Source organism: Perognathus longimembris, chromosome 19 (assembly GCF_023159225.1).
Source record: "Perognathus longimembris pacificus isolate PPM17 chromosome 19, ASM2315922v1, whole genome shotgun sequence".
Lineage (NCBI taxonomy): Eukaryota > Metazoa > Chordata > Mammalia > Rodentia > Heteromyidae > Perognathus > Perognathus longimembris.
The window spans coordinates 1,149,571-1,159,254 of NC_063179.1; the positions used below are offsets into that span (position 1 = coordinate 1,149,571).

At 58.7% G+C, this 9,684-nt stretch overlaps 1 pseudogene; it reads left to right on the plus strand.

Moving 5' to 3' along the window:
* The first annotated feature begins 1,021 nt into the window (after positions 1–1,021).
* On the plus strand, positions 1,022–1,068 carry LOC125367889 (annotated as a pseudogene).
* The last annotated feature ends 8,616 nt before the right edge of the window (positions 1,069–9,684 follow it).

Here is a 9,684-nt window from a genome sequence, read left to right on the forward strand (position 1 = left end):
TGTTTCTTGTCTCTTTTTTGTTCTTTTTAAAGTTAAGTAAGTATCAATAAAAAAAGCTTTGGGGTTTCTTTGACACAGAATAACATTTACAGTATCAAATATCTGCCTAGGGCATGTGCAGCTGTCCACAGTTGCGGGGCCAGTTCAGTTCCCTCTCCACAGCCGCCTCAGATCCGAGTCCTCATTTGGTTTAAGAATATTCAAGACTCCGGTGGTTTCACCCAAACTTGGCGCCATTCACAGAGTTGAACTCCACTTAATTTTCTCATTGATTTGTCGTTGGCTGTGTAAGCCAGGGAGCAGCCACTCATGACTGCAGCTCAGCTCAGCGGTTCTTCCTCATGGGCTAGCACGTGGGAAGGATGGGCGCCATCGAACTCCCTGCCCTGCCCCATCCAGCCCCCATGGGAAGGTCCCCCCCCCCCCGCCCTCCCTCTGTGAAGCTCCTTCACTCTCAGTCACGGCCTCCTGCAGGGCCAGAGAGCCTGGGCCCCCTCCGGGCTGTGCCAGGGAGTGTCAGCGTCCAGTCCCACGGCTCACCTGCCTGTTCCCCAGGGGACGGGGGACGGCTGGGTCTGATTCTACAGAGCACCCAGCAGGCCCTGTGGCACAGGAAATACCTGTGATGTTCACAACGATGGAAACGACATCTAGCTCACCAGACTGAAAGGAAAAGAGAAGAGATGGCTCCGAAGGTTTGCAAAGTCACTCGGCAGTGGAAAGGAAATTTGACCTCCCCTTCCCTCCCCTCCCCTCTGCAACTCCGCACGCAGGGAGGGAGGGCTCTGTGCTGCTGGTGCCTCGTGAGGGGGCTCAACCCACCTTGCCAAGAGGTGGCATTTCTGTCACACCCACTGAGTCATTGCGGAGCGGAGCGGAGGGACAGCACGTAGCTGAGTGGAGTCTGGAAAAGTTGTTACACCGAAAAGTCGCGCTAAGGAGGGCCGTGTTTTAGGTTTCCCACTTGCAAAACAGAACGTTTTATCTTAATCTGTGAACCAGCATCCCCTTAGGAAAAGGTGTGTTGTATGGAAGGAGAGAAGGTTAGCACTCCCCTTAGGAAAAGGTGACGCATTGGAGAACTCCAGGAAGCCAGCAGGTGCTTCCCTTCAGACCCCTCAGAGCCGCCCTCCCCACCCCCAGCCCCGGGGGCTGCCGGAAAGCGGGGGGTGGGGGGCTTCCTCAGTCCCGGCCTCCAGATGTGGCTTTTACAAAGGCTGCAGCCACCTCCCGGCAGCTGTCCGAGCGGTCCCGGTGTGCTTCGATCCTCCTGCCTCCTTCCCAGCCTCTCCCTGCCTAAGCCAGGAGGCAGCTAAACTGGGCGGGGGGAAGCGGCCGTCAGGAAGTGACCACAGCAGGCCAGCGTGGGGACGGGTGTCCCAGGGCCCGGCAGGGAAGGGGAAGTGCTGTCTGTTAATCCGGCCCGGGTGTCACACACGGCGCGATGCAGCCTGCAAGTCTCCCGAGGCCTGTAGGAAAGTTTCCGCGTTGGCCGATTTGCCCCGCGCTCCCCAGTTTTACTTTCCTCGGTGTTCTGGGTTCTGTTTGAAGCACCTGTGAATAAACATGGGATTCCAAGGCTTCCCCAGAGTTTGGGCCCCTAACGATGGCTCCGTGGGTGCCTGTGGACTGTGAGCCCCTGAGCGTTCGGGTCCGCCCCGCTTCTGAGGAGGTAGATGCTGAGCGGCCGGGATGGGGTCCACCCTGGGACTGGGCCTCGAAGTCACCCTGGTCTGAAAACTGTTCTTTCTCAGCCCTGCTCTCTGCTGCTCCACTGGCCGAGTCCAGGTCTCCAGACCCACCTGCGGCTTGGGGATTCCGCCTCGCAGACGGGACGCGCCAGCCGAGTCACAGGGAGCAGGCTGCTTCCCATGAGCGACCTCGGGGCGCGGACGGAGGGGCGGGGGCGCGGAGGGGTCCCCCACGGGCGAGGCCCGGGCCGGAAGGTGAGGTTAGCCCCCCCGGCTCCGCAGAGCGCCGTCCGGCCGCGCCCACAGCCCGGCCTCCCCCCCGCACAGGCCGGGGGCCTCCTCCGTCCTCCGCCCCACGCTGGGCCGGGCACCGTCCTCGGGGCCTCCCGCCCTCCGCAACGGTCTTCTCCTTCTCTTTAAAACAAAGAAGAAGGTGTGAGCTCCTCTCCTTGGAGAGGGGAGCCGTGGGCAGCGGCCTTCCCCGGCCCTCCGCGCGTGGCAGCAACCAGGCCCCCCCACCCGGGTGACGCCAGACGCCATGGCAGGCTGGGCCCCGCTGCCAATCTATAACGCTCCCCGCCATGATTAATCTGATAAATAATAAATATATCAATCTAGTCTTTTAGACAAGGACAAATTCCTACCAGCAGGGAGGCGTGAGGCCTCTTTTACAGCTGCCTGTAGTGCCGGGATTAATTATTTAATGCTTAATTCTTCGGGAAATGAGAAAGTTTTGATGAATGCTGTCCAGTGTCGTTGCTTGCTTGTTTGATATGTGTCAGATAATTTTTCCTCGCAGTTGCTGAAGACGCCAGAGGCTGTTGTTGCGAGGGCCAGACACCCAATTTCCAGAGATTAATTGAAGGGGAAATTTGGAGACTGGCATCCCAGAAGTCCCGCTCTGGGAGGGAGGCCTCCCCGGCTCCGCTTGGCCCTGCCGGGCGGTTGGCCTCCGCGTGTCCTTGCAAGCAACACTTGCCCTCTGTGCTGTGAAAATCCTTGATTGGGTTCCAGGGGATTTGTTGGTTGGTTTGTTTTACTCTGCTCGTTACCCACCCAGGCTGGCTGGGTTAAAAGTGACGCTGGTCAGTTGTCCTACCACCGGGAGATAGCCGATGTCACCAGTAGTTGTTTATTACTATTGTTATTATTATTACCATCACTATCACCATCATCATGGTCATCGTCTATAGTTCTGAGGCTGGTGCTCAGGGCGTTGGGCTCAAATCCTTCTGTAGAGCTTGAACCGTGGACACCCGAGACTTTCTGACTCGTGCTGGCCTTCTTTTGCTCTTGGACTCCCACATCAGGCTCTAATCGTGGGTAGAATGAGACAGAAAGAACTCGGTTTCATAAGCTCTCACTTGACCGCAGCTCTGGACGGCCACGTAGAGCCCGAAATTGCCCTTTAGCCACCGATTTCCTATCCTAATTTAGTGATTATGAGAACAAGAGGGCCACTCGCCAGACTGGACAGAGGAAACATAAAGTAAGAGTCAAAAAAAAAGAAGCCATGTGGTTCCCAGGTGTGACGTCTGTGCCCCGTGCTGGACCTCGAGCTTCTGCGACACCTCTCTTTCGTCCGGGCTTCTTCACTGGACTGCTGCCCTGAAGACCCGAAGGGCCCCAGGAATGGGAGCCGTGGCTTCCCCACGTCCTCCCCACAGCCCACAGACAAGGGTTCCGGTGACACGCCCGGGGCCACCCCCAGGCTCCTAAGAGCCAGGGGCATGAGCGAGAGAGCGCGAGCCCGTGGCCCGCCCTGAGCCGTCCCGTCTCTGGATTGTAGGTGATCTGCTGAGGAAAGGGACAAAGCTTACACAGCAGACACCACACTCGCATCGGGAGTTTGAGCCGAAATGTGGAAAACGACCCCCTGCGTGTCTGTGACGGCTCTGGCCGATGGGCGCGCCCAGGAGGCGTTTGGCGGAGAGGAGAGCCTCGCCCGCGGCCCCCTCAGAGGGCGTTCACGTGGGGCTGGGCACAGGCACACAGGGCCGCACACGCCCGTGGGCAGCGTCCTCTCTCCGCTCTGGGCTGCGGCTCACCCACCCACTGCGCGTGGGAAGGAGTGTGATCGGCTTAGAAAAGGGGAATTCCCCAAACTACGACGCTCGGGTGAGAGCCCGTGTCGGGGGGAAACCCACCCTTTGTCTCTCTCCAGAAGAAGCCCATCCAGCCCCTGCCGCCCGCACTCGCTGCCCCCCAGGCTGCTGGCACGCCGGCTTCAGGCGAGAGACGGTCACCGTGGCCTTGTCCTCGCAAGGGGGACTTCAGGCTGCAGGCGAAGGAATTTGCGGGCAGATTCTCCCTCCCTCCCTTTCCTTCCCTCCCTCCCTCTCTCCCTCTCCCTTCACCTCCTTCCCTTCTTTTCCCTCCTTCTCCCTCCCTCCCTTCCTCCCTCTCTCCATTCCTTTCCCTCCTTCCCTTCTCTTTTCTCTCCTCCTCTCTCCCCCTCTTCTTCTCTCTCTCCTCCCTCCCCCCACTCCTTCCTTTCCTCACCCTCCCTCCCTCCCTCCCTCTCTCTTTCCCCCTTCCTTCCCGCCCTCCTCTTCCTTTTGTAACTCCAGAAACGTGTGGACTTGACCTCGGCCTGCGCCGTCTCCCCCAGAAGAAACACAAACCCCTACAATTTTCCCATTTCCCCCCCCACTGGGGCAGGGTCACAGGGAGGACGACCCCCTCCAAGGGCCTCACCCACCCTCCGCCCTCGGAGAGGACAGGGGCTGCAGGGACAGAACCATGGAGAGGAGACAGCCCTGGGAGATGCCAAGTGTTCCAGCCCCGCCCTTCAGCGTCTCCTGATGCCCCCTGTGCCAGGTGGGGCAGAAACGACCCCGCCGGGGACAGAGGGCGCCATGCCCCGGGCCGGCCACACCGGCCATCAGGGTCAGAGGGGCTGCTGCCAGGGCGAGAGGCGGGCGGGGGGCTTCAGGGGGGGTGCCCAGCCCGCCCTCCTCTCCTGGAGTCCAGGGCTGAGGGCAGTCCTGGCGGGCCCCGTGCGCCGCGCAGACCCCCACGCCGCGCGGCAGGACCGGAGCCGCACCGGACGGCGTCCCGGGAGGCGCGTGCAGAGCCGACGACCTCGAGCCCGCTGGCCTGGCAGCGACGCCCGGCCCAGCCCGTGCCGGTCTCCTGCCGCCCTGTGAGGCCTGGCCACCGGCACTGCCCCCTGTCCTGGGCAGCCAGACGCCCCTCCATCCCCCCGGACCGTGTGCCTCGGAAGGGACCCACCCGGCCCGGGGGACCCCCGGCCTCGGGGACGCGGTGCCCGCGGGCGCCCCGGGCAGACGCTCGGCCCCCCAGAGGCCCCTCACCGGGGGAATTGTTGTAGGGAATTTACCTTTTCTGCTGCTTTCTTCTTGAGCCTATTTGCATTTTAAATAATTAAAACATTAAAACTGAAAAATTTATAAATGAGAGCTGCTAAGAGAACCTTGCCTGGCAGACAATAGAGAAGCAGTGCCTCCCCTCCGAGGTCCTACCTGCCACTCCCCCCTCCTCGGGGCATCACCGCCAGGGCCTGCCCCGGGCCTCTCCCGGGCGTGTGCGCACACACACGCACGCACACACACGCATTCCCACGCAGCCACAGCACACGCATGCCTGCCTCTCAGCGGGGGCCCCGGAGGGCCTCTCCAATTACGGCCGACCCTCTTCAGGGAGGATTTAACCCCATCACGGAACTGACCCCCACAGCACCCCCCCCCCCATCCCGGGGACCCAGCCTCCCTCCCCTGCTCCCCGCTCGGCATCTCGGCGTGGGCCGGGAGCGAGGGGAGGAGGGGCACGGCGGGCGGGGCGGGCGGGGCGGGCGAGGGAGTGACAGGTGCCTGGTCCAGTGTGGCTCCGCCTGGTTGTAACAAGCTCGGGACATTAGGAGCCACAAAAGCCAGGCCGGCTGCATCATCAATCACGGGGCTGACAGTCGCCTTCAGTTTGTTTGTTCCACTCTGCATAATAAGTGATTGGATCAGGTTTAATTAGATATTGGGTAATCAATCATTGCCAACAAGGCCACTCAGCTTGGGATCTAGATGCCGCAAGGGGGGGGGGGGAGAAAAAAAAGCCCCGCGACACCCCAACAGCAAATCCCATCGTGTGTCCCCGGGCTCACACCGTGGCGAGGGGCCGGGGAGGGAGGGATGGACACGACTGCAGGACGCACCGGGCAGGACAATTCACATCTGTGCCGCCGCTTCCCAGACAGCGCGGGCTGACATTTTACTTCCACTGCATAATTACTTTTCAATATAATATAATATGCAGACCTGAGGGACGAAGGAAAAGCAATTAAATTACACACTGGTCCTTTCTCCCGCACTGTCCCCGGGAGTGACCAGAGATGTCACGTCAGCGCACGACCGCTTGGGTTGAGATCTGGAATCACGCAGGGTATTGTGGTTGGGGGGGGTCCCCCCTCTCAGGGTGGGGCCCCCCACCGATCCCGCTCGGGGCTCCGTCTCGACTGAGAGCCTCGGATGATGGCTTCCTGTTTTAAGATCGGTAGTCAGATGCCCCCGGCAGCGTAGCGGCCCCACGGCAGCCACTGACCCCCACGGCGGGTTAGGGGCTTCTTTATTTATTTAGGTCTCTCTTTAACCGCCTGGGCAGACCGAACAGGGGCCTCCCTGCATTCACGAGAGGCGTGTCAAAGGCTATGTCAATGCTTGTATGCATCTCATTAGACACAAAGGCAACCCAGCCCACCGCGGACTGGAGGGCCCGGCACGCTGGTGAAGGGCCAGCCGGCAATTCCCAGGGCCCTCCACGCTCCACGCAGCGCCTCCAGCAATCTCCAGAAACCTGGCTCCTGCCGCTGAGCATGACTCCTGAGCACCCCCCAGCTGCTGGCGCAGCGCCCCTCTCATGTCTCCAGTGCACGCGGGGACACCTGGCTCTCTTTTCCTCCCATCATTCTAGGTAGGATTTCCACAGAGTGCACGGCGCCCACACGCTGACACATGTGGGCACGTCAGGGGCAAATCCCGCGGCTGGGTGGGCGTTCCCAAGACAGTGGGCAGTGGAATGAGTGGATGAGTGGGTAGACGTGTGGGTATAGGCAAGGTGGCAGGTAGAGGGATTGATAAACAGTTGTTTGCAATGATCAGGGGAAGTGGGAGGGTGAATGGATGTGTGGGTGGGTCGATCGGTGGATGGGTAGATGGGTGGATAGGTGGGTGAATAGGTCAGGGTGGGTGGATGGATGGAGAATAGGTCGATGGACGGATTGGTGGATAGGTGGACGAGTCAGTGGGAGGCATGGGTGGATGGATGAATCAGTGGAGGATGGATGGATGGATGGTGGGTGGGTGGGTGGGTGGGTGGGGTGGGTGGGTGGATAGATGGTGGTGGTGAATGAAGGGATGAGTGGATGAGAGGAAGGTAGTTGGATGATGGACAGATAGATTGTGGATGGATGGATTGTGGTGATACATAGATAGGTGGGTGGATGAAGGGGTGGGTAGAGGGTGTGGGTGGTGTAATATGGAGGTCAGATCTGGCCGGCGCCATCATTGGCTGTGGAGGGGCATCAGATTGACTCCATCTCAGATTAAAGAGAGCGGAAGATGACTCCACCTTCACTAAGCTCTCCCCTGCCCTATCCAGGGAAGTTCCCCTTCACTACGATGAGATTGTGTAAGCTGCTTGACCACCTGAGGTGTGGAAGGTTCAAGGATCCTTCAAGGTTAAACCTGTGCCCTCCCGTGAGTAGGCGAATCCGCCTGCATCCTGTGAGCCCCACCAAATCCATGCACGCCAATTCTAACTAGAACGATAGGTTGCTTCAAACAGATACTGTGAGACAGACTGTAACTCCATTGCCACCTGCGTGTGACCTGGCACGCTCTGTGAGTGTTGTAACCCCACTGGCCACCTGCGTGTGGCAGGCTTGACCATGTGGTGTTTGCCTTTATACCCCGACCCCGAGCGTGGCCCGGGGTGCGTGGTCCCAGCACCCGAGTCTGGGCTGCGGCCCTGGCCTCCCGGCCTGCTTTTTATGCGCGCGGTTCCAGCTCCCGAGTCTGGGCCCTGACCCTGGCCAGTCAGTATACTTTTTACTTCCCCAATAAATCCATCTTTTTACTTGAGACTGCCTCTGAGTGGTGGACTCCTGGAGGGATGGGGGATCCCCCACCCTCAGACCCCGTTACATTGTGGTCCCCTCCCTTGGGGGGGCCCCAGTACAGGTGGGTAAGTGGATTGATGGATAGATGGTAGTAGGTGGATGGAGAAATAGATGATGAAAGAGACACAAGTACAGGTAGACTGGTAGGTCAGTAGATTGACGGGTGGATAGGTAGGTGGGTGAATGGGTGGATAAATAGGTGTTGCTATTGAGGGGAGGAGCTTGATTCAACATCCTCAGACAAACTACCTTCAGCTCTGTAGTAATGCTTCCTCAAAGGCTGGTGACTAACGAAGCAAAGGGAACACGACCGACCCAGGTGCGTGGCTATCTTCTTCCATATAGAAAAGGGAAACATACAGTTCTCCTTTGATTAAAACAATCATTTGCAATGTCATTTTTATAATATATAGGTTAAGTTGTGCAGATTCTAATCGTTGTACTGCAAAGAGGATGGAGGTATTTATGGACCATAGAATAGAAAGAGAACTTCGCAATAAAGAACAGCTGGGAAGAACTCTACCAGCGAGGCCTGCCAGCGCCCATATCTTCTGTTTTGTCAACACACCCACTCTCGGCTTTTCCTAGAAGTCAGTGCAGTACCTCTGCTCCCCCTCCTCTGGTATCCAAGGGACCCCGGGTCCTTATACCACGCTCCCAGTACCATCTGAAGACCTCTGCTCTTGCCTCTGAGCTGCCCAGCAATCCTCTTCTGTGGAGAAACAATGACCTGTGACTCACGTCCTTCGGTTGATGCGTTTGTGTGACGTCGTAGCACACGTGTCGCAGTTATCCATCCATGGAGAGGGCTGAAATGGGATGGTGGGCTCAGACAGGCCCAAGGCCAGATGAACCCTTGCGGAGCTGGCGTCTGGCTGGAGACCTAGGCTGGCTCAGCGACTGTCCAGCTATGTCTAACAGTGGTGGGTGAAGGACAAGGGGGGCCTGTTGGATGAGGGGTGGGGAGCTGACCTTGGGGACAGGGGAGAGGCAGGTGGTCCGGGGGCAGAAAGCAGAAGGGGCAGGTGAGGGGGGCCGGGAGCTGGCGCCCCCTCTGGTGACAGGGCTTACTACAGACGTCCTGTCCTTGGCTCCAAGCAGAGTCCTTCCTTGTGTCTCTCCTCTGAATGCACTCAAGTGTTAAAGTGAAATAAACAACCCTAACTGACAGTATCTGCCCACTGACTCCCAATCCTCAATTTATTTGTCTTTTGTGTTCCTTCTTGGCCATATGGGTGAAGGAGTTTTCCATCTGTCTTCAAAGCTCATTTTCCTTAATCCTGGATTAGCCCTGTGGCCTGCTCTCTATTTCCAAGGGCTCTGATGTCTTTTTTCTGCTGTGCAGTAATGACAAAGAAATCACATACTGAGGATGCGCCATGGTTTCTACCAGGGAATTACACGAGCCAGCATATGCGCCCGGCTTTTACTCTCCTTGATATGTTTAGCCCTTTGTTTCTTTCCTTTTGTTTGCACTTAACACGATGAAGCAGAATGAAGATGCAGGGTGTTGGGAGAGAGAAAGGAGCCCTGTCGGGGCGGTCACCTTCCAGCTGGCCACCTTGACCTTGCTGGAGAGAGAGAGACGGGAGTCCGTGCTGGGCAGCACCCTCCTACCTCGTGTATTTCCTGTTGCTCCCCAGACGTGACCCCTTGTGGTGAGACACTATTCCATTTGCGGAGGGAACGGGAGCCAGGGAGTGAGTGCAGGTGCAGGAAGTCAGCAGGTGAGTGCGGCAGGGGAGGTCGGGACAGACATAAATGCAGGGCCCTGGGCGGAGCTGGCAGAAGGAAGGGTGTCTGCTCTCCCGGGATCCCCATCGAGGTGGGAGCCGGGGGGGGGGGGGGGGAACGACTCCTGGA